Source organism: Geospiza fortis, unplaced genomic scaffold (genome assembly GCF_000277835.1).
Source record: "Geospiza fortis unplaced genomic scaffold, GeoFor_1.0 scaffold162, whole genome shotgun sequence".
Classification (NCBI taxonomy): Eukaryota; Metazoa; Chordata; class Aves; order Passeriformes; family Thraupidae; genus Geospiza; species Geospiza fortis.
In genome coordinates this window covers 5431368-5458531 of record NW_005054316.1, presented here as the reverse complement: position 1 = coordinate 5458531, position 27164 = coordinate 5431368, and the positions used below count along the sequence as shown (strand labels likewise).

General features: G+C 41.1%; 1 protein-coding gene across 1 annotated transcript in view; it reads left to right on the top strand.

Annotated features, from left to right (window-relative positions):
* Positions 1 to 23228: 23228 nt before the first annotated feature.
* HIVEP2 (HIVEP zinc finger 2) overlaps positions 23229 to 27164 on the top strand; it is a 103989-nt gene continuing 100053 nt past the window's right edge. Inside the window, exon 1 of the mRNA XM_031056255.1 lies at positions 23229 to 23253. The gene's annotated coding sequence lies outside the window, so the exon portion shown is untranslated. The remainder of the gene's footprint in view (positions 23254 to 27164) is intronic.

Sequence of the window (27164 nt, the reverse complement as noted above, 5' to 3'; positions counted from 1 at the left end):
TAATAGAGAAGAGAGTAGAAACATATCAGGTCTTCCAAATTTTTATTTTGGCGCAAGGACAGGATGTGTTTACATGTCACCTTGGAAATGTTTGTTTTGCTTCTGGGTTGTACAGATTTCCTCGTGCAAGGCTGATAGACCCAAGCCCTCCATGATGGAAGGCTGGACTGGACACATTCACTTGTAAAAGATGAGTGTACAGGAAGACCCTTTGCTTTAGTTTTGGTGTATGTCCTCTGTGTGATGCTTTATAGTGGTGTGTCTGGGGTATTGGCTCATTCTTCTGTAGGGACAGTGAAGTAGCTTGCAGTAGATGTACCCTGACTTCCCTTCCCCTGCTCCCCAGATCACCCTGTGCATGGCAGGAAAGAGAAAGACACATGGGGTTCCTTTATGCACACATCTTCAAAACTTCAGTGTAGCTCATTTTCCACAAATGGAGTGAATATGAGAGAAACCTTTTAATTTTCTTTCGTTTTCTCACTCACAACCTTATTAATTATAGAAGAAAGCAGGGATGTTAAATACACAGTTTTGGATGTATGCTAGTTGAGGATGAGGCTTTGAGGGGAAGATCAATAAGATGGGGATGGGAGGTTTGAATGTGATTGACAGTGGATTATAATTGCCTACTGGAAGTTATTTTTATCAGGTCAAGTGTCCCTCTAACCTACACAATTTTAGTAATACAGTCTTTAGAATCCCTGTCCCTTCTCAAGTCATACAAGCATGCATCGCTGAGTAACTAAGATCCTATGGAAGGCATATTCAGGGATACAGTGGTAACGTCCTCTAACTTCCAACTTTGACATCTCCACAGGTAGCTTGCACACAGAATATGATGCTTCTTACCTTGCTCAGTGCTTGAAGGTATTTATTTTTATATTTGCTTATGCATGGTTTTGATTTAATTTCTTTGCAGTATCATTTAATCCCCATAGTTCAAATCACTTAAGTAGCAAGCAGGGGAATAAATGAAACTAATTTTGATTTTCTTTTTCTCAGTCAAGTGGGTTGTCTGGTGAGCCAAAAGTGTAATAAATGCATTTGATGGCTGTTTACAGATTCACACACTAGAAAACAGCCGTGTTTCAGTTTCCTTGCCTAATTCAGTGTCACATGCAGGTGATGGGATTATACTTGTCTTTTTATCTCAGCCAAAATGCATTTTTTTTGGGCTCCTGCTTTGATACTTTCCCATAAAAATGAACATATTACAGCAGAAAATGGAGAAGGTCTGCCACATCGTGTGAAGAAATATTTAAGAATGTCTAAGTATATACATCTAGACTCATATACGTATATGTGATCATAGCTTTTACCTCTAGTCATGTCCTGTCTTCTTCATAGAACAATATACCTGGAATAATTTCATGAGAGCTCATGGTTGGAGGTCTGGCTTGTTTGTCACTGGGAGGAAGATTTGTCCTGGATTCCACGTAGGTTCAACTTCTACTGTTGGTTAACTATCAAAGGAAATATTTTAAAGAAATAAATTTATTTGAATTATTTGTGTATGACTGTTAGCATTTATTTCACAAATGTCTATGCAGATGCATTTCTAAAATGTTATCCACTGTTCCTGGTGCTCTGCTGCCAGGAGGATGCAGCAGGATCAGTAAGTGAGCATGGCCCCATTTAGCTGCCTGTGACTGACTCAGCCAAGGTCATGTCTTGTTGGACCCCATAAAGATGTTTGCCTTAAGCTGAAGCACTTTGAATTCCTTTTACATCCTCATGTTTCTGAAGAATATAGTCACATCACTCTGTCTGCTCAGAAGGTGGAAGTGTCATTCCCCAGGCCCTGTCATGGTTGGTGCCTGACACTGACCTTGAGCAGGGTGCTCTCTGAGCCTTGCTTGGGATGCCCACCTCCACACTGCGGCTGGAATGGTGCTGCCAGCTCTCTCAGTTGTAGGAAAGTGACCAGAAAGTCAATCCATGAGCAGACAACCCATGCAAGTAGATGGTGGAAATCAAAGCTGTCCTAAAAAGCACCTGCATTGTGCCAACACGGATCTTGTTGCTGGAGCTTCACTTTCCCTGGAGCCAACACAAAACTGTCTTGCCCTCATCTCACAGTTTTCTAATCAGTGCCCCATATCTGAGAAGATGACACCAAACTGTGCCTGGCACAGCTTGTGACACCATGTGAACTGCCTCATCTCTTGTGAATATAATGAAAATTCTGTCATTTGGGATTATGTCCTGAACAATAAAAGTGCAGAATGGGAAGTTATTGATTTTGATTCTTTTTTTCATGAGGCTAGGATTTTGCCATCAGCTGTGGGTAGGACTTGTACTGCTGAAATAGTGCTCCTCGTGACTGTCCCAGCCTATAAATGGAAACCTTCAGCATGCAAGGTTTGCTTTTCATTGAATATAGTAACACTAGGTGAGACTGTTGGAAAAACCGTCTACATGGAATCAGCCCCTGGATGCTTCAGGCAGAGAAGACCTACAAGGAAAGGCACTCTCAACAGAAATGATCTTTACATTGCCAGATGGTATAAGGTATTTTAGAAAAAAAAATTATACATTATGTACCCTAAGGTGCTTTCATTGTGATTTGAATATAAAGTACATGAAGTTGGAGGTGAAAGTGTTGCAACTGACTGGCTTAGAGCTGTGGTTTTAGCTTTTCTTGGTTATTATTTGTAGTTATAACCCAACTGAAAAAGAAACTTGCTTGGAGCCAGGGCTGTATCTTGTCCTCTGTGCTTCTCTCCCCAGTGAAATGCCATTATTTGGTTTTGGAATGATTAAGGTGTGAGAAACTTGCGTTTAATTTGAGTTTGGGTATGATGACCTGTTTTATTTTTATTTTTTTAATGAGGTCTGATGCCTGCTTATTTCAAGTGGCATAATGTGAAAGGTTTTTTGGCGGTTTTTTTGTGTGTTTCTGGTATGGTTCAGCATAAAAAGAAAGATAAAGCAATATATGCATAGTTCTAGTGTCATGTTTCATTTTGGTATATTTTGCCTGCCCTATGTATCTGTTTCTCCATCTGTAGCCCAGTAGCTCCAAACTGAATTAGGTTATCCTTGATAATGGAGTTTTTCTTTGCACTTCCCCATTTTTAGATGTAATTTAAAATGAAATCTTGCACCTCACCTGATGAGTGGATTAGAGGGGAGATGAGCTTTTTTTTTTTTTTAAACAGTACAAACAAAATAAAAAAGGAAGAGGAAAAAGCCTAGTTCAACGAAAGCTTATGACATGGTTCTAGAATGCATAACCCTGGGCAAAAAGGGCCAGTTATTGGAGTAGTTCTTGAGTAACCTAATTGTTTGATAAGGATCCTTGCCTGTTTAAGTTGTTGTTGGTTGTTGGAAGTATTCCATTTCTAAATTTGTGCCTTATTGCATACCCTAAGGTATGTGTACAACCCACTGTAATTGCACAGTTTATTATTTTATTAATGAGAGCTGTGATAATGTGTTGGCTCACAAATCCCCTCCAGTCTGGGTACGGTCTCCTGATTGCCCAGGGTTCTGTGATTCCATTGTTTGTTCTGGGGTTGGTGACAGGGAACACAAGCAGATTCTCTATAAGCGTGGTTTACAAAACTGAGACCTTGCCCTAAATGCTGTGTTTGGTGTGATAATGCAACCAAAGTCTGGAAAGGCCGGATACGTTTTTTAACACGCACATAATGAATAACAATAGAAGCAGCAGAAGGAAATTCTTACTACATAATCCTGAGTACCTGAGACTTTGCCAGCTGGAAGGAGAGGCCTGCACACCTTAGTTGGCCTTCTAAACCATAACAGAGCACCCCTTAGCACTTCTTTGATCTGGGTCTCTCCTGCCTGCCTCTTTGCCCAAGTGGCTGGAAGGCGCTCGCTTTATTTGCTGTAAGGCACACAACAGTGAGCAAGCACCTGGCATGCAGCAGCAGCTCCTGCTTTTCATGTGCCTCAAGGGCAGCAGGCGTACTAGGGAGCCTGTTCCCATGTTCTGGAAGCTATTTCTGTTTGCTGATCCTAGATCCACGGTACAAGGGAAGGGAGCAGCAGTAGTGGAGGTGTGGTCTGTGGAGTAGACGGGGAAATCCAGTTTACTGTGTCTGTAACTCTGGAGACAAAACTTTCCCGTAAAAACCCATAGCAAAACACCACATCCTCAAACAGCTAGCGCTTGCTCAGCCCAGCCCAGCTTTCCTGGTACGCTGTGAACCTCTGACCCTGGGTTTGCAACATTTGGGGAGCTCTCTGAGGACCTTGTGGCAGCTTGGGTAACCCCAGCCCACAGCACGGGGGGATGGCGATTCCCACTGAGCGTATCGCAGGCTGCCTCCTTACCGTGGTGGCTGGTGCAGTTTTCCACAGCTTCTGAAACTGCTCATTACAGAACTTGGCTCTTCTACAAGGGCTTTTCTTAGCTGTAGCCCCTGTGGCTTGGTGCAGCATGCTTTTCTGGAGGAACAGATGGTATATTGCGTAGAAAGTTACTGTATTTTTGTATCACTGGTTTGTATTTATTTATATTGCTCTTCATCTTCCTCTCCTTTTTTTTAAGGTGTGCATATAGGCCAAGTGCAGAACTTGGAATCAGTGCTAGGTTTGCCTTGGGTATATTCAGCTTTATATTTGTGTAGGAGTGCAGTGTTTTACACTGAGTAGGGTGTGCTCTCTGAAGTTTTAGGGGACAGATTTTAATCATTTGAATGGAAATTAGTTAAAAATACTGCAAGGGGAAAAAAGCATTTTCCCCTTAGAAGTAAGAAGACTTTTAAAAGAAAAAGTCAATATCTTCTTAAACAAGCTTTGTACTCACTGAAGTACGGTTTAGTTTTTAAGTCAGTAGATGTGTTTTCTGTATCTAATCTTTGTTTTTTTAATTGATATCATCTGGTCAATTTGAGTGAAAATGCTATTCCCATAAGAAAAATATTTATTCTAAATATTATTGTTGCCTAGGATCTTGTTGAATTAATGGGATACAGAAGCAGTCAAGTTGATTTGATATTTTTAAGATTTTTAAAGTGTTTTCTCTTTGTTTCCATGAAGGCAGTTTAAATAAGTATTTTAGCAATTGCTTTTGGTTTCTGGAAATTAGGTTACTTGTTGTTGAAAACCTCAGGTTCCTAAATACGCATTTCAGATCTGCTTTGTCTTGATTAGACATGTGAAATAAAATATAAATATTTGGTGCAACAAAATAAGGGCTTGGCTTTTCCCCCACTTAGCTTCCAGGACTTAATGTGTTTTGCCCAAAGAATCTCCATAAGCCATTGCTTATAAAAGATAGTTACAGTCATGGGGTTTTGGTACCACTTAGCCAAATCACTTTATATATGAACTTCTAATGTGAATATAGACATAATTATATATTTAGATGTCTACATATTGTTTTGTATCTATACACTCCCATGTGCACAAGTGTGTATGTAAATGTGTATAGACACACCATAGACACAAGTACACTGCCACACTTTGCCTCTATGGGCGCTCACACACATCTGCACTATATTGGATCATCCCATTTCAAGTTTAATGTTTTCATCCTAAACCAAATCCTTACCATAGAATTTAAACGTTCCTCTTGACAATGTAGCATTTTCCCAGTAGCTTCTGAATGGGAGGGAGGCTGCTCGTCCCTATGCCTGAAGATCCATCCCCTCAGGTACCTGGCCTGAGAGACCAGTGCTGGTGGCAGTGTCCTGCTGGGGCAGGAGAGCGTGGCATGGGGCAGCTGAGTGCAGTAAATGAGGAGACAAAATGCTGGGGAATACTTTGGGAATTTCGTTGGTGGTTGGATCGTGCCCTTCAGCAATGGGGAGACTCTCCTGCATTCTGTACTGCTTACTTAGGCTGAACACCAGGTTCACAGTGAAAAACAAGCCCTCCCCGCCCCCACTTCTGTTTTTTGCCACACATATTTTGAAGATAAATAATGACCTGCTATCAGGTGTTTTGGTAGCTTGGACTTTGTCATCTTTGTTTGCTTCATTTTTGTTATAAAATTGGTGCAGGATATTTTAATTATCTGCTTGTAGGATCATTTGAGAGAATTTGCTTAGTGATGTGACAATTCAACAACAAAAAATTTCAAGATAATGGCTTTTCCACTTGCACTTATCTTCAAATGGAAGTGAAAGAATTATAAAAACCTTGTACATAATTTGAATTCCGAAGTGATACACTATAGTGGCTTTGTTAAAAGTGTTGTGGGGATGGACTGTAAAGAGTAAAAGTGTAACTGAGTTTGTGGGGATCACTAAAGGTGTTAGATACTTTGTAAGTAGCCAACTTTAAGAGTTGTTTTCCACATGTATTTGTACCTACTGCAACCAATACCTGTTCTGGAGTGAAAAGGCAAGTGTTTTCATCAGCATAGCCAGGGCACTGCTAGTGAGACCAGGTCACAGTTTGCATCTGTCTCTTTGCTGTAAGTTTCAACCGTTTCATGAATAAATCCCAATACAACACATACAGCTCTTTTAAAAATACTAGATTAGGGTCGTATCTGGATATTGCAGAGAGCATATTCCACTCTCTCACCTCAAACCATGGCAGATGGCTTAATACTCTTTGTATACTAATGGGACAGTAAGATGTAATTACATGAAAATTAACTCTTGGGACATGGATAGGTGTGTGAATCCACTGCTGTTCCTTGTTATAATCTGTGTCCTTTAGCAGACACTCTATTGCAACAGGCAGCCACAGATGTGTGGCAAAAGCATGTTGTGATATGGCGTGGCGGTGCCTGGTGGTTACGCAGCCTGGCCCTGTGCTGCTGCTGTGCCATGTGCCAGCTGTCTCAGTATGGTCAGAAGTAAAATTGTTGGTGCATTTCCTTCATTCTTGGACACGGGTCTAAAAATAGTTGGCCAAGTTTGTTCTGAGTGAGCGCGGTACCAAGTGGTTGGATTTCAGAAAGTCAAATGGCTTTTGTATGTGCTGTTTAGGATGCTGTGCCCAGTGGAAACTTTGTTACAGTACTTTTGAAGGTTCACCCCCTTTTTCCTTCTCTTGGGAGATTGTCACTACTTACACCCACTGCTCTGTATAATACAGGATGGATTCTGTTCCAGCAACCGCAGTTTTAAGGGTGAGATTCTGATCACTTTACTCTGACTGGGCTAATCCAAACTGTCTTCACTGCAGTGGATGCCTGTGTACTGCAAAACATTGTCAACACCAAAGACAAATTTCTCTGCTTTTTTTTTTTTATATTGAAAAGAGTCCTGATTATTAGTGCCAGATTGACAACCTTCAGGATTAAGTTTTCAAGCTAATGTCAGAACAAGAAGCAGTAGAGGTTTTTTCATGCTACCTGGCAATGAATCCTAGAGATAAGTTACCTTTGAAAAATTTACATTTAAAGGAAGGGGTAGAAAACAACCAAACCAGCTCATATCCTTGTAGAATAATGTGTTTGAAAATATATCCAAAATGTTAGTTTATAAATAATTAAAATACTATATCTGACCTTATTTTAGTAAGATTATCAGTTTTGGTTAGTTAGTGACACTGCTTTTGTCCTATGAAAGATACAGTATATCCAAGATATACTGATGATTCCCTAGTTTCAGCTCTATTATGCTGAATTACTAGGGCTTAAAACTGGCTCTAGTTCCCAGTGTGACCACAGGGTGGTTTTTGCAGCAATAAGGCAAAAATGCTCTCTTCAGCTAGTGATGATGATGTGAGAATTCAGAAGAGCATTTTCCAAACTCCTTGTAAGCTTTTTCACTGAGGTTTCTTAAGTACCTCTATTTGAAAACAACTTCTATCAAGTGGAGCACTGCTACCCAATCTGTCACATGCGATGTATGCTGGGGCATGCTTATTGTGGAATGACTGCATTTATCACTGTGTTTTAAGTCATTGTTCAGAGACTATCAAAAGTAGGTCTAGAATGTGTCTCATGAGTGAGAGTGTACTGTAAGCCTGTGCACCCCTCTGCCCCAGGAGAGGATCAGCTATAACCAAAGCATTTCCTACAGGTAGTTGTTCAGACTGCACTTTAAAGCTTCCAGTGATTGGTGGAGACTCTGAAACCTCCTGAAATTCTGACAGGAGTCTCGTTTGGATTCTTGTCAATGCTTTCCATTTAAAAAGTCTTTCTAATATTTAGCTTAAGAAGGTAGTAATGGTGGGTAGGACTGCAGTCAAGATTCCCCCTGTGGTTGCCAGCTATACTGATTTTCTTACATTTAGATGGACAGCCTGGCTGACAATCAGTTACCAAATGTTGGACATCCACATGCCGCTATCCAACTCCTGCATCCTCAATGTTTTCCTTAAGGTGGGACCTTACCTGCTTCAGAAAGACAGAGGCAAATTTGACAAGAAGCCTCTGTATTCACTCTGCCGGGATGTTGGCCATATCTGACAAGGGAATCCTGGAGTTTTACCCGCTAGTTGTGCCTCTGATGCATTTACAAAACATGTTTTACTTCATGGGATCCAAAGCAATGTAAGGCTTGATTTCCAGATGCTTGTAAAAGTATGGGCTGCAGAAAAAAGCTTAGTACATTTTGATATTTAAGTAATATTTCATTCTACTTCTATATTGCAGTAATATTCAATCTAACAAGCTGTACAAGAAAAACAAGAGCAGCACGGCTCCTGAGCAAATATTGTTTCTAGTCACATATGATACTTTGCAGCTGACTGCTTAGCTGTTTTGCTATGCAAGTGCAGAGAACACTGTTAGCAATAAAGCCACTGCTGGTTTCTCCTCCCAAACCTCCCTCCTTGCAGTGCATTGGAAATGACTGAACTTTGGCCCTCAATCTGCTGACACCCTGAGGGAGTGTAAGTGTAATGACGTCTTTGCTTGTTTCAGCTGCACAACAGGAAACGCTCGTGGCCTCCCCTTCTTCCTGCTCTGAGAAAGTGCTGCTGCCTTTTTTTTTTCTTCTTCTTTTTTTTTTTTTTTTTATTTTCCCCCCTCCCTTCCCCTGCAGTCGAATGGGCTGAGACCTAGTTTCAGGTCTGGGCTTGGCAGCCAGCTGGTGCTGGCACAGCCCCCCACTGCTGCTGCCTCCTCCCCGGGGCAGCCACTCGCCTCCCTATTGCTCTGCTGGGGTGGTGATGCCAGAAATATGAGCTTTGTAATTTTCTTTTTATTTTTCCTTTTTTTTACCACCTGGAGAAGTGACTGAGAAGAGAATACAGTTATGTGGCAATGACTTGCTCCACGGAGCGTGTCACTGGACACAGCTGAGCTGCAAAGACCAGGATGGTCAGGTGATGATTTGCCTTGGGGAGACCATAGCACTGCCTTAATGCAGAGGACACACTGTCAGGTGGGCATTCAGGGATCCTGGAATATGGTCCCAGTAGTGCTGAATAATGCTGAATATACTGGGCCTGAACAGATTTCTTTGCCTTGCTGCAGTACAGAGGCTGGCTTCTTGCAGAGCATTGACAGGAAGCCTGTTTAACCCTCTCTGGATGCTGCTTTTACACTTCATAACCAAAAGCGGGATATGGGTAAAAATGGTTATTTGCAAAACACAAGCATTTGCTGCTCACTCAGGGGGGAGGATTTTATCTCAGCATAGTCATCCAGAACATTAAAGCAATACAGCATTTTTGTGATTGAAATTGACTGATTCAGTATTCAGCTGTTATTCTCTAATGACTGGGGAGGGGAGTGGGTCACTTTTGAAGAATAAAACACACACGCACTAGGGATTTTGCATATAGTGGCATGAGAAGTGGCACTGAGTAGTCTAGAGTACAGGATCCTGAATTTGAAAGGTTTAATTAACTTTGAATGTAAACAGTGCTGGTGCAGTGGCTTATTCATTTGTTTAAAGTTGCATAGGCATATTATTTAAGGAGCAGCTTTTGTCTAGGTTCTGTAATAAGTGACTTCTGGATTTACCTCATTAATCTTTCCTACTGCCTAGGTGCATAACTGTTGTTTTTAACAAGCTGGAGTTATGTAACATGAATCATGCCTGGCGAGATGCTTGCTAGCAGGAAGAAGCAAGATAGGCAAAGAAGTAACGGCGCCCAACCTTTTGCAGAATAGGATATGACTGGGTTTTGAGATGACATGCTGTGTGTTGGTACTCCCAGCTGTACAGACAAGGTCCAGCTATTCATTAGGAGGATGTGTCTTGAAACAAAGTCTTGGGATGGGAATGTTTAACAGACAGAAGAGTGAATGTGCTCAAGCATGCACAGTTCTTGGAGGGTTTTGTATATGTGCATACCAAATTCCCCCCACCCCCCTACCTTCTTTTTCCTCTGGGATAATAAGTGGGAAAATTCCCTTAAATGGGCCTGGTTTCACACGTAAAAAAAAAAAAATATCTTGACGAGCTGTGATTGCCCCTGCAAAGTGTTATATAAATCTTCTGCTTCCTTTTTTTAATACGCTCTTGTAGTATCATTAGGCATGTGTGCAACACAACAGTCCTCTGTCTCAAGAGATTTTACAACCAGTTTATAGAAGGGAGAGGCAAGTGAGTGTATGAACACATTAGAATAAAAGCAATTGATTTTAAGCTAATTTTTCCTTTAATAATATTTCCTTGACAATTTTCTCTGCTGTTACTTAGACTTGATCTTCGAAGTCATGCTGAGTTGTTAAGCCTGGGATGACTTCTTGCTTTAGTGGCATGTATACAGATGTTAAATAATAATGTCAGGAGATAAAGGTGCAAGAATATCAGGTCTTAAGGTAAGGATTAGGAACAGTGACTATTTTGGAAAGGAATGGTTTAGTGCTCCTGAATTCCCTTTCAACCTGTCCTTCTCTCTCTCATTTTAACCAAATGATGATGTATTTTTCCTTTGTCTTATCTATAAATGAAACAGCTGTAAAGTGTGGCATAGGGTTATAAACTCCTGTACTTTTAAACTTTATTGTTATTAACAACAGATGGCCAAAAATGAATGCTGATATGGATGGTGTCCTGCACTGCCATGTGTGCATGAGCGCAGTGGCTGGTGGCGCCTTGGCGCAGGTGGCAGCTGAGATGTTACAGTGACAAGCAGCCTCCGTAAGCCGCTGCTGTAGCCAGCACCAGTGCTGATAACCTCAGCCCAGAGACGGGATGAACAAGCACAGACGGAAATGAGTGTTTTCTCACACTGGAGGCCATCCAGGTCATGGCCAAATGATGTCAAAAAGGCGCTATAAGGAAGTGAACCATATTGCTCTTGGTATGTCCTTATTTTCCAAACAAATGAAGGATTTCTCTTGGACTGTCAGTATAATATCCTTCAGAAGAAACTTGCTTTTTTATGAAAACTTAAAAAAAAATTCAGTCATCTGGAGAATAGAATAAACTTTTCATTTATTGTACTGAATTGACTTAGTTTTGTATAGTCACGTTACTCTTAGAGCAGCAGAAGCTCAGAGCTGGGAATCTAAAAGTGACACATGAGGACACCGCAGCTTTGTAGGTGGAGAAAGACATTATCCTGAACCTGCATGGTGAAAACCCAAATTAATCAAATGCTTTCTGTTTCTATCAACTCCAATATTTATTGCTTTTGACTCTGTAGTGGGTTTTATCTGACTCATGGTTATGTCCTTTCTGTAACTTCATGATTTACTTGATACAGATGAATATTGTGTGGGGACAATGACTTGTAAAGCCAGGAGGGTCAGAGGGAGCATCACGGAACCCATGGGAGTTTCCACCCTGTGTTTTGGTAGGATCCATGAGATAGGCATAGCTGCAGAGGGGGTTGTTGTGGCTCTCTGCTGCCTTATCTTGTCAGCTGAGAGCCTGTGCCTGCTGGCTTTTGCTGGGGGGCAGCCAGGCCTGGGCTGAGGGCTGATGGAGGGGTGAGCTGGGGGATGAGCTGGGTTGTGCAGGCACAGGATGGTGCCATGGCAGATGAGCATAGCTGGGATCAGTGCCTGTGAGGAGTGAGGGTTGTTCACCCTGTGCTGTGGGGTTTGTGGGCTGGCCTTGATTCTGGTGCAATTTCTGTTGAAATCTGTGAGTGAGCAGAGTAGGGTAAGCATGTGGCTGCTGATGGAAGAAACTAAATTGCCACGAGTGGCACTGATGCACGGACAAGGACTGCCTGCTCATGCACGGTGTGTCTCTGTGCATGAGCAGGCAGTGGCTTGCTCAGGAGTAAACTCTCACATCCTGGGGTCTTTGAATAGATTCTCAGATCTATTCAAAGGCCCTCCAGGTCATAAGGCTGTGCACAGAGGGATTTCTTGCCCTTCAAGTTGCTGTACACAGTTTCACTTCCCTTGCTTTTGTGTATGTTGTTCTTTCAAACACTTAGGTGTTGTCAGGCTATCAAGTTGTTTCCATGTTGTGGCAAAACTTGAAACAATTACCAACCCAGTTTCACCATTTTTGCCTGTTAAAAAAAGGTGAAATTTAATTTACACCAATTATTTAACCAAATGAGATGCTCAGCATGAAAATGACCAGGTGCAAATTAAGATGAAATAAGTAAAGGAAAAAAATATGCTGTGCATTACATTTTTCATATTAAGCATTCTATTTGTATTTCATTACCAGTCCATCTGCAGGAAGACTTTTCTTAGCAGATTGAAGCATTTAAAAAAAAACTCGAACAAATTTACAGTAAGTCTGATACAAATAAAGAATAGATTAAGATGGGAGAGTTTTAAACAAATCTTCTCATTATTGCAGACTTATTTTCTTTTAACTCTGGTTGTACTGTGTACCTTGTACTGTGTCTGGAGCCATGCAAAGGCCACCCTTTTCCCACATTGTGTTGCTGCGACACAACCTCTGCAGAGCTGCTGTGTGTGTAAAATTGGACCCAAGGTAATACTGAAATCTGTATAATATGTAGCTTAAGTGGGTGTGTGGTCTTAGTGCCCTGTCACAGGAATGGATTTGAGGGCGTTAGCCTGGTTCTTGTGATTGTGCTTCTTGCAGTCCTGCTACCCCTCAGCCAGTCCCCTGTGAACCTGCCACTGCTTTGGGAGAGGAAGATCAAAAGTCAGGATGGTTTCCGTGTTTGTGGACATGAGAAGCAAAAGCTTTTGTTCAGTTGTAGCCAAGGCTGGCTGTGGGATTCTGTTGATTACACCATCAGTCTTACCAAGGCGAGTTCAACACCCTAGTGGTGTTGCCATGGTGCATGTTTCTTTGGAAGCACCAATACAACACCCTTCTCTATTGTAGAGAACAGGTTTGACCCTGCAAAAATATTTGCTATCTTTCTTTACCTTGGCAGGCCCTGGTTTTGAACCTTCCCAAACTTTGGAGATGTTTGTCGCAAGGTTTACTTTGAGAGTGGAATTGTTTTTTTGAGTGCATCATGCAAGATTTGGTTTATCTGCATGGAGCATGCTTCCTTGTGCAGTTGCTTTCCACAGTGCAGTGCTTGTAGATTAAAATCCTTTCTGTTGTGCTTGTGCCAGTTCAATTCCTCCTGCAGCAAGTCTGTTTTCCTGGCATACTGCATGCAGTAAGGTGCCTGGTTGCAATAGTGAGAAAGAAATCTTTTTGTTTCTGTTGACATGTCATTCTTGCAGATTCAAAATGGTAATGACAGTTATTTTATAACCATTTTGCAAAGAAACTATGAAAACTAGAATAACACTCACTGTCTCAATGTATACTTTATCCCATCTGAAAAACTGCTTTAAATGCATGTGTTTGCACTTGGAATTTGAATGCTTTGCATCAAAGCTAGAAATAACAACGTCATATGCATGGAGTAGACCTTTGAGTTTATGGTGGTGGCATGTTTTACTGTCTGTGACGTGTGATCACAGGAGCTGACTTGATGTATTTACTGTAATCCTCTACCCAAGGAAGTATGGTCTAGTGACTCGCAGGCTGGGTGGGGACTCAGCACCCACAGCTTCAGCTCCTGGTTCTGCTACACAGCTCATGAGTTTGGGGCAAGATTCACACCACCTTGCACTGACTTTCATGTGAGTTGTATTCGTCCATATGAGTGAGGCACAGCAGTGTCACTGTTGTGCTGTGTTCTCTTCATGTCAGTTCCACTTCCTTATCTTACAGACATGTCCTGCAGACAGATGCCATTGATCCATAGGGAGCCAATAGGGGTTTTGTGCTAAAACTGACTGCGGGGTTTGAACCTTAATTTTTGTTTTTGTTTGTGTCTGTTTTTAAGTGACCATTCTCAGAGTGACCAATAGTTTTGCCATTTACTATGGGCACCTCTGCTCATACTATTTATGGTATTAAACTTAGAAGTCATTGCAAAAGTCAGGCTATGTGTGGCTTTGGAGTCCAGTTCGTCTCCTTTACTTAAGAGGACAAATAGCCTAACCAAGGTGCAGTCAGCAGCCAAGGCATGAGAGAAATGCAGCACAAGCATTCTGCCGGATGAATCTGGTGTTTCATTAGCAAAGCCCCTAAGAGAAACTTTAATTTCAGGCAGTTCCTAAGCTGTAGTGAAATCACTGGTCCATTCTCCTGAAGTTAAGTATATGGTTGTATACTTTGTGAATAGGAATGGCTTATTGAGCTGGAGCCAGCATGGGGAATTTTGGGACTCCTGCTGTTCTGCTTACAGTATTTTGCAGGAGAATTTAAGGGTGCAGAATGACACCAACTGGATTCACAGAACAATCTGCTCCTGTTCCCGTGAACTCCAAATTATTTTCCTTCTCACATGCAAAGTTGTATCGAGAGCTGCATTTAAAAACCCATCTGTTGTCCATATTATATCAATATGAAGAAAAATTTTAGACTTTTAAAATATTCTGTTATGTGTTCCATCCTGCTGTCATTTGTCTTTCAACTACAAGCCATTTCTGGTAGTTGCACTTACTCAAATTTTTTCCCTCACACCAGCAGATGAAACTCTGAGTTACTAAACTGCAGAGATGGAAGCAGGATGCTACAAACTGGTAGTGGAAAGAAATGACCACTTCCAGAATATGATGTTTTTGATAGCCTAAAATAAATAAATAATTATAATATTTGTTTTCTTATCAAGTATGGGAATGAGTAATAAATTACTTCAAAAGTTGTTTCATCATATTCTTCATTACACAGTATATTTGAAGTATCATCAACATCTAGATGTGTTTTGATATAATTAATGACACAAATATGTATAACAGAATATAGCCTTTTAAATTATTTTTTTTTAGTTTTTACAGCAAAATAAGATTATAATTGCAGTGCTGCTGGTTATAATTTTATAATTTACCTGCTGCTGATCTGACTTTCCTGTGTTGCAGTGGCAGTAGCATGAATGTGATTATTGGCAGACACTGCTTTTTGAGAGGACAGCAGTGAAGTTCATCAGTGGTGTTTATTTTGATTTTGTTGTTACATTTTGCTGAAACAGCCAATTGTGTCGGAACAAGAGAGACAATATTGTATTATTGCAGGTTTGGAATTTTGTCTTTGCAACTGTAATGAGTACTCAGGGGTGTGTGTATGCATATTTTCTTCTGCAACAGCTACCAGGCTTTCCTCTCACCATTTTAAAGTAGTATCTTCTCACTAAGGACTTCAAGATTTTTCAGATGCTGCACTGTGTCCTCCCTGGAAAACCCCATGATAGACACTTGGGTGGTGGGAGCTTTGTAGGCTTTTCCTGGTGAGGTACAGACCACAGATACAAACTGTCCATCTCACCATGGTTGGGTACCTGGGCCAGTGTACTCCAGTGGGTGAATTTGCTTCCTTTTTATTTTAGCCATTTGGGTGCAGCTGTAGTTGTGAGCTTCAGCTTTTGACACTGTTTAGAGTCTCAGTAAATCTGTTTTATCTGCAAGTTCTACGCTCTCTGACTCAACGTGGAAGATTTTTCCCTTAACATGAATGCTGACCATCTCTCCTGCCTAAGCTTAAGTTGGAATTGGAAGGACCTTCTAGCAACTGAGTAATTTTGAGACTGCTACCTCTTTGCTGATTGTCTTTAGAGAAATTATTAAGAGGAGGTGGATAGACACAGGCATGATATCGCACACAGTTTGTGACTGCCGGGTTTTTTTTAACATGGGAAACAAGGTTACAAAAGAGGTGTTGGGAGGAAGATTGAATTAATTCCTTTGAGAATACTTTCCAGACAGGAAGCTGTGTGAAAATGGTAAAATGTTAGAATTCTATCATGTAAGTGATTTTTTATTACCATGACTTTCATTGTCTGTGTGGTAATATCTAAAGTCTTGTATGAAGATGTAGGCTTTCTTGTCTTTACATCTTCAAACTCACTGAATTTACAGTGTAAGTACCTGACAGATGAGGAGAGGAAAGAAATGTTATCACAGGGATCAAAGATAGATTGAGACAGATTGTGAGATGCCCTCCATGGTCAGATAAGAAAACACTGGTGGCTAAGAACTCGGTCTGTTTCTCAAGTCCTATGATTTGGTGGCACTCCCAGCACCATACATCACTTAGCATCACAGAGGTAAATCTGTGTGACTTTGTGCACTGTGTTAAACCATGTTAAACCTTCAGCAACCCTTTTTTCCCTGAAGCTTTTGGCATATCTAGTTTATTACATGTATCTTTGCGTTGCAATTCAGTCCTAAACTTGTTTTATTCTTAAGTTTAAAGGTCCCATCTGACATAAAGCACATTGATTTTGTGGATGATTTATGGAATAATGTCAGATGCCAGTATTTAAAAAAATGTTACTGCCTTGCAAAAGTGAATGTCTTGTTTTCTTTGTTTAGTAACATATTCAAAACACTTGAAAGGAAGTTTTGGAATAAGGAGATTTCTACCCTGGGGGAGTAGTATCCTGTGCTTTCGTTAGGTCATGTCAGGCCATTGTTTTGCTTTTCTTATCATAAAGATCTTGTGTCTTTATTTGTGCTCAGCTGTGGACTTGAGTTTCCTGGAAGAGAGTGAAATAATTAAGAAATAATACTACAAAATCATATGTTCTCTGTAGCTATGCTTGTTTAGTTGAAGGGAGTTCTGATCTGTAGTTACGTAGAGTAATAGGTGGTGTAGATACTTCCCAGTAATAAGTGGTATCTTGTATCTGTGGTTCTCATTGTAGCTGAAAATAAACAGGATTCTTCCATGTGAAAAAAACAGATAAATTCAGGGTCACCTGTCAAATGGCTAGTAAAATTGGGGTCTCTTGATTGGTAAAACTGGGGTTTTCACCCATGACTGCCAGCTGAGACTCTCAGTGGCTTTTTCTCTACTGGTGGATGACACGTTGGCAGGGTATGGGAAAGGGCGTGTTTAATTTATTGCTGTGGATGCAGGCACTGGGGAGGATGGCTGGGTACACAGGGTGGTTTATCACCTGAAGTCATTAAAGTGGGGTGATTAATGTGGTGCCAGAGAAGGGCATGTGGTGTGTTGTGCTTGCACTCAAAATCTGTGAGCTGCCACACAAGGTCACACAGCCTAAATACACTCCTGGTGAGAGGAGTCATGGGAGGAAGAAGGGCACTGCCAGCCTAAATTAAGATCTCATATTGCTGTGCACTTTTGTCAGGGGATGGAAGAACACCTCCTTAATGACTTGCTAATGGGATGGATGAAACTGGCTTGGTAAATCTGGCTTGGTTCTGGTGTGACAGAGCTGAGATATTAGTATAAGTGATGTGAGCAATAGCTTTGCTGGTCACACCCTGGGATGCATGTGCCTGCTTTGACAATAAGCAGAATTTCTAGCACTGACAGTGAGATGCCTATCTCCAGAACTAAATTTATCGATACAAGGCGGCATGAGAAGGCAAGGCTTGTTATGTCCGGTATTCATGGGACTTTTCATTTGAAATGTGTTATTCTGTTTCCTCCAAGTGTTCCTTGGGGGAAACAATTTGGATTTAGTATGCATTTTACCATTGATTCTTCATTTGTCACTATGTACTGCTACATTTTTGCCATAGTTTGTGTTTCCTTTTATTTGCTGTCAAACACCACCACCCTGCTTGCAGGCTGCACTGTGATGTGCAGGTTCCAGTACATGTGGAGAAGTCCTGGTAGAGCAGAGCAGGGGTGCTGTGGGTGAGCCTGCCCAGTGAGCATAGACACTGCCCCCTGCACAGACCTCGTTCTTCCAACCAGAGACCAATCTGCTCTCTTATAAACAAAAATAAATAAATTGCACCTGGGATATCGTAGTCTTTCCAGGGAGCAGCTCTGACTGAGAGAAACTGGAGAAAAAAGCTCCTGGCAGAGGTTATACACCAAGGTTCTCTTCTTTATGTAAGTGGCAACAGCAGAAGGAGGATGAAGCTGCACAGCCATATGAATAAACATGCAGAGTCTGAAACTTGCACTTCTGGCTCGTCTATCACATACCATCCTTTTATAGTGTGAGATGAAATGTCCAGCACCAAGTTTCAGCTGGCCTCAGCAGACATGCCATTACCTTCTGTCTCAGTGCATGGCCGTAATCTCATCCTGAAAAATAAGATTTTACCTTCCACTTACCCTTCTGGAGACAGCTTGTCAGAGCAACATGGTACCGCAAACTTGTCCTGCTTAATGTCAGCTAATTAAATTCGTTTTTGAATATAGCACTAAGCCAATTTAATTCTGTCTTTCAGAGCCTGCAGAGACAGTTGTGACTTTAAATGGATTTCTGTCTCTGATTAGTGATCAAATCTCTTTGTGCTTTTCTAGACTGACTCTGTCTGTCTTTTTCTGCGTGTCTCTCACCAGTGCTTGGGATGTTATATCTTGGTGGGATATGGGGTGGAATGGGGTATTTTCATATCCCCAGCATCTTCTGTCTAATTTGTCAGAATTCTCTGTTTAATGACTTTTGATCTCTGAAATGAGTTTCATTACTGTGGCTGGAATAGAAATAGGAGTTACTGTGAAATTCTCCTGGTGTTAGATCTTGATTTTAGAGGTTGTTTTTCAGAAGTGTTGATCTTTGGAGGGATGGGCATTGGAGTGACCTTCTAACTCTGAGCTCATATACCCACCTCTGGATGATCATTCACATCACAGTCCAAGTCACAGTCCAAGTGCAACAGCCTCCAGTAATGTTTACTGTCTGTCACTCTCAATATATTTTGTGATCACAAACATTCATGAAAATAAGGGACAGAATTTAAAAAATAAAAAAAAAGATTAGTCTAAAAGAGAGAAAGGTCAAAGCAAGTCATAGAGTGACAAAGTGACAAAGAATTATGTACTTGATTAATTAAGTAGTGCTGTGGAATATATCATGTCAGTCTAACAAGTATTTTTTAATTTTAGAGGCTTTCTCTGCAGGTTATCAAAAAAGGCAAAGAAAAAGTAATTTGTCTGGAGATTTTCATACTTTATTTTCTGTACAGCTCTGGCACTCCCCTCACCCCTTTTGTGCAGCTTTGTGCCAGGGACTGCTTCCAATTTCCAGTTTCTGAATTCCCCAGTGCCGTTGGGCAGCAGATTGCTGTGCACCACTGTGGAACCCCCTACTGCAGTTTACCCCCTGTCTGCAGCTGCATCTCCTCTCTCTCACTCTCTTCCTGCTTGCCCTCCCACTTGTTGATGTGACCTGTTTGTGTTCAGACAGACATTACACAGGCAGAGCTGAATGGTTGCTATCAGCAGTGTAATTCCCGGCTACGGAGAAACCACTGCTCCTGTTTTCCTCCCAGAGTGCTGCTGCAGTGTGTGTGGAGACATGGGTTGGGGAAAAGCCTGTGTCATTGTCAAACACTCTTCTGTATGGAGAAGTTTTCAGTCTGCATGGATGTCAGTCTGATATATTTTACTGTCACTTCATCCATCCATCCATCCATCCATCCATCCATCCATCCATCCATCCATCCATCCATCCATCCATCCATCCATCCATTTTTTGCGTTTCATAGTACAGCATACAAGTTGTGTCTGTAATGCGGATTCTGATGGCAGAGAGAACAAAATACCGACTTTCTCACCTCTACTGAAGTCATGCTGAAATTGTAAAGCAGAAAACAGGTGCCAGGAAAGCAATACTTGAGTCTTAGACTTATTGAGAGGAAAGGACAGATTTTTTTTTCAGATCATTAATTGCATATTTTTATTTAACTTTAAACTCTATTTTTCTGAAAGGTTATTAAGATGTATATTTTTTTGAAATTGGAAGCTTTAGTTTTTAATGAAATTAATAATAAAATATATTCTATTATATATATCTGGAAAGTTTTTGAGGCTTAATACCTCCTGACCTGGGTTTAGTAAAGAGTTTGATGCTTGTATATAATCAATCTAAGCATTTGGTTTAGCTGCTTTGTCTATTTCTTAAGTCCTCATTCATTCTTCAATTTAGCATGGGGAGAAAGAATTGCTAAAAACCTGGTAAGTCCTAGAGCACAACAATATGTTTATAGGGACTTTCTAAATACTTGTGGTTTTTAGGCCTCTGTAGCTCTGTTGGTGTGGCTTTGCTGTGTGCATTGATATGAATATTTATAATACAAAAGATTGCATATTTGCTTCTTCAGTGCTGTACTTCGTTGTAAGAAAGGAGTAACTTTGGGGTAATGGAGTAACTTATCTGTAGTTTAGTATGTATAAATGCAGTTTTAGGATAGTCCTAAGACATGTAGACTTGGTTTTAAGAAGTGATGGCACGTGTCTGGAATTAAGTTGGAAGCAAAAATTTAATTTCAGCTTCCATTAATTTTTCTAACTGTACCTAATATTGCATTTCCTTAAAACATTGCTCTTGAAAATGAAGATTTTAATTGATAGCACTAGAGATTATCACTGTCTAGATATAGAAAATAAACAGTTTGGACAAGAACTGTATTAATTTTCTCGGTATTCAGTTTCTCTTTCTTTAGAGACTATATTGATTTGTATATTTAGTTCCCAGTCTTTCTCCCACTGAGATTTTAAGCACTGGGTCCCCAATGGATGTCTGTCAACACTATTTCCATAATTGCTAGAACCACGTACTTAAATACCACCCATATAATTTTTTTCTCATTTCACAATGGCTTCCATGCTTCTGCTTCATCTAGAAAGACTTTGCTTTTGCCTCAAAGAAGCTCTTCTAGGGCTTGAAATTTTTAGGTGAATTTTTGGGACTTTGGTGTTTGTTTCTCACCGCAGGTAAGGAATTTGGAGGCCTCTTTGTAAAAGATCTTGAAAGTTGTCAGGATCATGAGTAATTACATCAGTTCTTAGCTGTTGCTCATCGATGCCTCTGGCTCCACTAGAAGTGGTTTGTTTTGAGCAGTCTTTGCTTTCTTCTACACGGTCTCTGTGATCCCTCCCATCTCAACTATGAGCAGAGAGACAGAGGCTCTGAAATGAGGCATAACTGGTGGCCTTGAAAATCTGGACCTGGCCAAGGAACAGGATAAAGGCTCAGTGAAAAAATCTGAGCAAAAGGGAATCAAATGGAGAATTACAAACTGATTTCCCACAGGACACTGGAGAGCAGAAAGCCAAAGGTAGCTGGTGACAGCTACCAACTTGAGTTAGGTTTGAACTGATTCACTAGAGATGATAGACTGTGTTTCACTTGGTTCCATGTGTGCTGTATATTTCTGTTCATGATGTAGCTATCTGGTGATCATTCTTTTCAATTCATGTGGTGATTTAGAACTTTAAAATTAAAGTATTGGTGAGAGTTTTCATTTTCTAACACTACTGTTAATAGGCATAAAGAAAAAGAAAGAAAAATGTTTAAATTATTCACCTGAAAAGTCCTGGTAGTTTGCAAGGTAAATTATTACGTGCAGTCATTATGGAGAGATTATTAAATGACTCCAAATAAATCTGCAAGCAGAAGAAGAATGTGTTGCATGTCTTACTGTGTTTTTCTGTTGAAGGCAGTTGGCTGTGTTTATCCTTCTGTGGGGGGTATGCCACGAATGATTTCTCTTGGAAGAAAGATTGTTTTTAAGGCTTCAACAGGTTGAGAAATTTTGCTTTTGTAGGTGAAGGAGAGTTATTGGGAAAGAAAATTTCAGCAGTTCCATAGAACAGATCTATCTGAGACTCAGATGGATCTCTGCGCCATCTGCCAGCCAGCGCTGCCTCAGGGCAGTCACTGCTGCCCCGTTTTCCTCACTGCTGCTGGGTCCATGCTGTGGCTCAGCAGCTCACCTCAGTGTCCGGCATTTAAGTGTGCCTGTGCCCGCAAATAGGTGCACGATTCTGTTTTTGTTAATACTGTTTGAGAGCAGGCAAACTTTAAATATTACATTGTAGCATCATACCCATGGGCAGTATACCGCCCTTCACCTATAATTTTTTGTTGTTTTGGACCCATGGATTATGTTCTTTGCAACTTAGTCTTTACATGGTTTTACTCTTGTTATTGAAAACCAAATGCAGAATATAGGAGACACTGACTTATTTAAGTGGAAGCAAATGAACGTGTGCATGATTCTAGTGAACTGTGAGGTGTTGAGGCTGCTCACTGAAGTGTAATAAAGGCAAGAGCCAAGCCACTTCGGGGGCATGGAGACTCAAAGAAGCATTAGAGTAATTTATAAAATATAAACTATGCCTAAAATCTAAATTCTTGAAAATTCTTTGTTATTTACCAGGCTTTCTTCTTGAAAACCACTTACTCTAGGATGAGATGCAGCTTGTAGAGTAGGAGAAAGATCACCTTCTGTTTGGGGAGACTTGATTAAGAAATGGGGTAGTTTGTTTGTTTGTTTCAGTGTGTCTTGTCATTGCACATAGCATTGCTAATGCAAGCTCATTTTCCATCTCTGCATTGGTTACCTACCAAAATATTTAAAAACAGACTCACCCACTGGATGGTTTTAAATTATCAAATGATTATAAATAAAGTGATTGTAGTGACCAGTGGAAAGTAAATGCTTTCTTAAGATCCCTTGATCTCAAGAAAACAGGTTACAAGAGAGCTCCAGGGTTGTGTCTACTTCCAAACCATCAGTTTACAATGTTAGGGAAAAAAAAAGGGAAGATAAAGCCAAACTGGCAATGCACCGGTTTACTGGTGAAAGGAATTACATGCTTTTCAAGGACCTGATAAATGGGAAATCTGAAGTTCTGTATCTGTCCACCAGACAGTAACAGCTTCTGCTTTAATGTTGCAAACTAGTTTTCAATGCTTTGATAGTATGCCTAAAATATGGTCCGGAGCAGTGGGCCAAAACAGTTTGGCTACAGCAGGGCACTTTTGCTTGCCACTGTGAATGGCAAAATGTTTTCTGTGAGCCTGGAAAAAGCAGAGACCCTGTTAATGCACAGGATGAATGTGTGAAATGCACAAATGCATTGGCAGAGCTTGCTGTAAACCCGTGAGTATGATGAACTTAGTATCTGGATTTGTTATACTTTCAGGTGGGACCCTCTTCTGACATGTGATCTACCCTGAGCTACTTTGACTCCTACGATGACAATGTTATCACTGCCACATCTCTGGGAACCAGTTATTCACAAGTACACGGTATGTGAACGTCTGCATCTTGCATTAACCATTGCTTGTTGGAGCAGCACAGAAACAATAACAAGAAGGTGCTAAAAGTCACTGAAGTGAATGTTAAGCCACATGTACAACCAGTTACACGGAGCTGTTCCAGAAGATGTTTATCTGCTAGGCCTGGCCTGTATGCAGAATAATGAACAGTTTCAACTTGAACATGTATTTATTCACAGATATTGGTAGAAGCATTCTACCAATGTTTCCTTTGGATGAGATTATACTGGTGCAGTGACGATATGTAGATATACAGATGATTATTCTCTCTCTCAAGAAGGAGGCAGTGGTAGCAGTAGTGTGAAGGGTTCTGTACTTTAACTGTATTGTTCTGTACTTTAACTGTATTGCTGCACTTAGAGCAGTACTTTTTTTTGCATTTAGGAAAGGTCCTTAATTGCTTTCTTTCTTCATTCCACTTTCAATTTCTGGTCAGTCTAAATTAAATTAATTTCACACACCACTGAGTCCCTAAAGAAGTGTAAATTAACTCCTTTTTACCAAACTCAACCAGATGATGGCAGTTATTCCCTTGATGTTTGTCTTTACATCACCCACCATCTTTGACCAAGATTTCAATAGGAAGTAAATTCATATTTGAGCCTGTTTTGCTCAGCCTGTATAAGGAAATGGAGACTGAGATCCACATCTGGTGAAGGGAGGCTATTCAATTTATGGCCTACAAGGCAAAATTCTAAGGTCACTGATAGCTAGCGTGTTTTTCTCTTCTGATATTCTTGATATTTTTAACATACACTCAGGTCCTGTAAGACTATGGTAAAATGGTTTTATGAGAGTGATTACATTGTTGTTTTAGGTTCTAAAGCAGTTCAGAGCACACCACATAGCTGTTAGCCTGGAGCATCTTCATCTGACTTACGGCCCCAATGCAACTTCCACCAAAGCTGGATGAAAAAATTTCTTCATGCTGATGGGAGTGGAATAGCACTGCATTTAACACCTTCTGTTAAAGTAATATTCCCTGCTTGGATTTTTTTTTTACTTCTTAGCCACTTCTTAGAGATTAAGTATTAAAGATACAAATGTAAAGCAGAATTACAAGGAAATGGATAGACAAAATAATGAGGACTCAATTAGCAAAATGCTTATTACATGTGATAAGGAGAGATGACTGTTTGCTCTAAAAGTATATATCTGGGTTTAATGCACTGTATTTTTATGTGCAATTTTGAAGACACTGTCAGAAATATGGATGATCCACTGCTACAGCAGTGATGTGAGAGAGGGAAAGCAAGACAGAAGTCTTATGAGGAGCAGGAAGAGAAAGATCATTCTTCATTGATCAATGCAGTGTGTTATGGGAAAGCACTTCACACCTTTGGCAAGCTGTGTGTTGGTAGTTGAAGGTTTCCACATCTGGCTGGACAGTTCAAAGAGAAGCTCTCAGAGGTGACATCTACCACTGAAGTGGGAGAGCATTGCACCTCTTCTGCTGGCAGGGCTTCTAGCATGCCTCTTTAGCCATGCTCAGTAGTCTCTGCTGGCCAAACACCATTAACATGACCCTTTTCAGACACTGTATTTGTTCAGATGTCTCTTCTCTTGTCCATACCTAAGCACCTTTTCAGAAGGGATACAGGAATGAGAATTTCTATTGCTTATGTTTCTTGTGAGTTGATTCATTTTCAAACATTCAGAAGAATTTGCTGGTATGTGTTTTTGTAAATAAGTTGTTTTGGTGTATGTGTAAGAATTAGTAATGGAAAGTCGGTTTGACAAAAATGAGTTTCATATGTCCTACAGGGGCAGAGGTCTGGAAAGGACCCAGCAGACCAGCTGGTCTGCTTTCCTGCCATCACAGGTATCTCATCATGAAAAGCATGAATGTGTCTTGGTTGATGTTTTCACTTTTCTGGTGGAATGTGGCTTTTTGGGGCCCTCTCGGGATGCCAAGGGCAGGCAGTGGGGAGAGGCAGCTGTTGGAGTGGTGACTGCTTGCAGATCTCTGTGTTCCCCAGCACAAAGGGCGAGCAGCCATCTCACAGCTGTACTTTTAATGAGCTGTAGGGCAAGGGAGACTGTGTCTCGCACCTTGTGAAGCTTCTGGTACACGGCAATAACCTTCACGGATTTGTCATCTACACACATCAAAATGAAATTTCCTTTGACTGGTGAACACAGGAGTCAGAAGGAAGTGAAGGTTTTCATGTTTATTTTTCCTTTTGGCTGTTATTTTGGTTCTCCTCTTTTGCTGGTTCTCATATAGCATTGCAAACATTTCAGGAAGCTAATCTGCAGGAGCACAGCTCATAAAAGATTGACCTGCCAGAGGACGAAGCTCTGCTTATTACAGAAAAGCTTCTGAGACAGTGACAGCTGAAAAGATTACACACTTCCACAGGAAATTAAATTTGATGTAATATAGTGAAAGAATGACAAAATGGAAAGGGTATATATAACATATTTGTGATTATTAAGCAGTATAAAAATGAAAACTTGAGATCCAATAAAGTGCATGTAATTTAGATATGGATAGAAAATTCCCAATAGTTTTTTTAAACTTTGGCCCTCCACTTTGATTTGCCTTCTCTTGGCTTTGTTATTTCAATGTGGAAAATCATTAACTTCTTAGAATCATAGAATAACTTCAGTTGGAAAGGACTTTTAAAGACCATCTAGTTCCAGCACCCCTGCCATGGGCAGGGACACTTTCCACTAGACCAGGTTGCTCAGAGCACCATCCAGCCTGGCCTGGAACACTTCCAGGGTTGGGACACCCACAGCTGCTTTGGGCAACTAGCTCCAGTGTCTTGTAAAATTATGTTAACTTTTAGGCACATTAGATTATAAAACATATAAATCAAGTTTCAGAGCAGTCCTATGGCATCCAGGTAGATTGCATTCTTCAGCAGAATGTGCATATGTGACACCAGACTGGGAGAGGCAAGAACTTCCTTCTTTGCTTTGTCCTTTTCCCTTGTGGATGTGAAGTGTCAACAGAGGAGGAAGCTTTTCTTTCCCGTCTGCCCATGCTTGTTGCTGAGGTGTGGCATGGTGCTCCATGGTCTGTGGAAGTCCTAGCTCTGTCCCAGCTACTACCTGTGGAGTGGCAGGTGCCACTGGGGCTGTTCAGGTGACACTCATGATGTGTACTGAGGTCCTTGCTGCTAACCCAAGGCACAGGGCAGGTGATGTATCTCATTTTCCTCTCTTCCTTGGGGTCAGTGTAGGTGCCACAGTGAGCCTGACTCTCTCCTGGCCAGGTGCTTCACAGCAACACATAGGTTTTCTTTCAGAGAGGATGGTAATACCCTTAATAATTTTACACCTTAATAATTTTTCCTTTAAGATCTGATTACCTGCAGTTGGAAAGAATAAGCAGAACTCTGGCAGGTTTAACTTTATTAACCATCATAAATCCTTTCCTTTTTGACTTTAATCAGTCTCTGGAGTCCTTTTAATTCTCTTGACATTATGCTGGCCTTTCATCACAGCTCAATATACATTTTCCTGCAACTAGAAAAGTGATGGCGAGAGCCTTATGGAGACTCGCGGTAATGGGTGCAGTGATGGGGACGTGTGACTGTCAGATGTGTGCTGACGATGGAAGGAGGAGAGGGAGCTCGTGCTGCCAGCACAGCTCTGCCTCTGAGGGGGGCAGAAGGGGGCACCCAAAAACTCAGGCACTCACAGGGTCTCCTGTGCACCGCTAGCACCTGGGCATGGGGAATCAGCTGCCTTGACAGACAGAGACACAGACACAGCAGTGCTTTTGTGCCTGATTTTGGCAAGTGGGCGCCAGGAGCCAACCCTGCCTCAGAAAGCCCGTCTGTGAGCAGCCCCCAGCCCGTGTCCCTGGGGCAGTGAGTGGCCGGAGCCTGCCAGCAGCCCGGCACGCTGGCCCCGCCCCCCGGAACGGG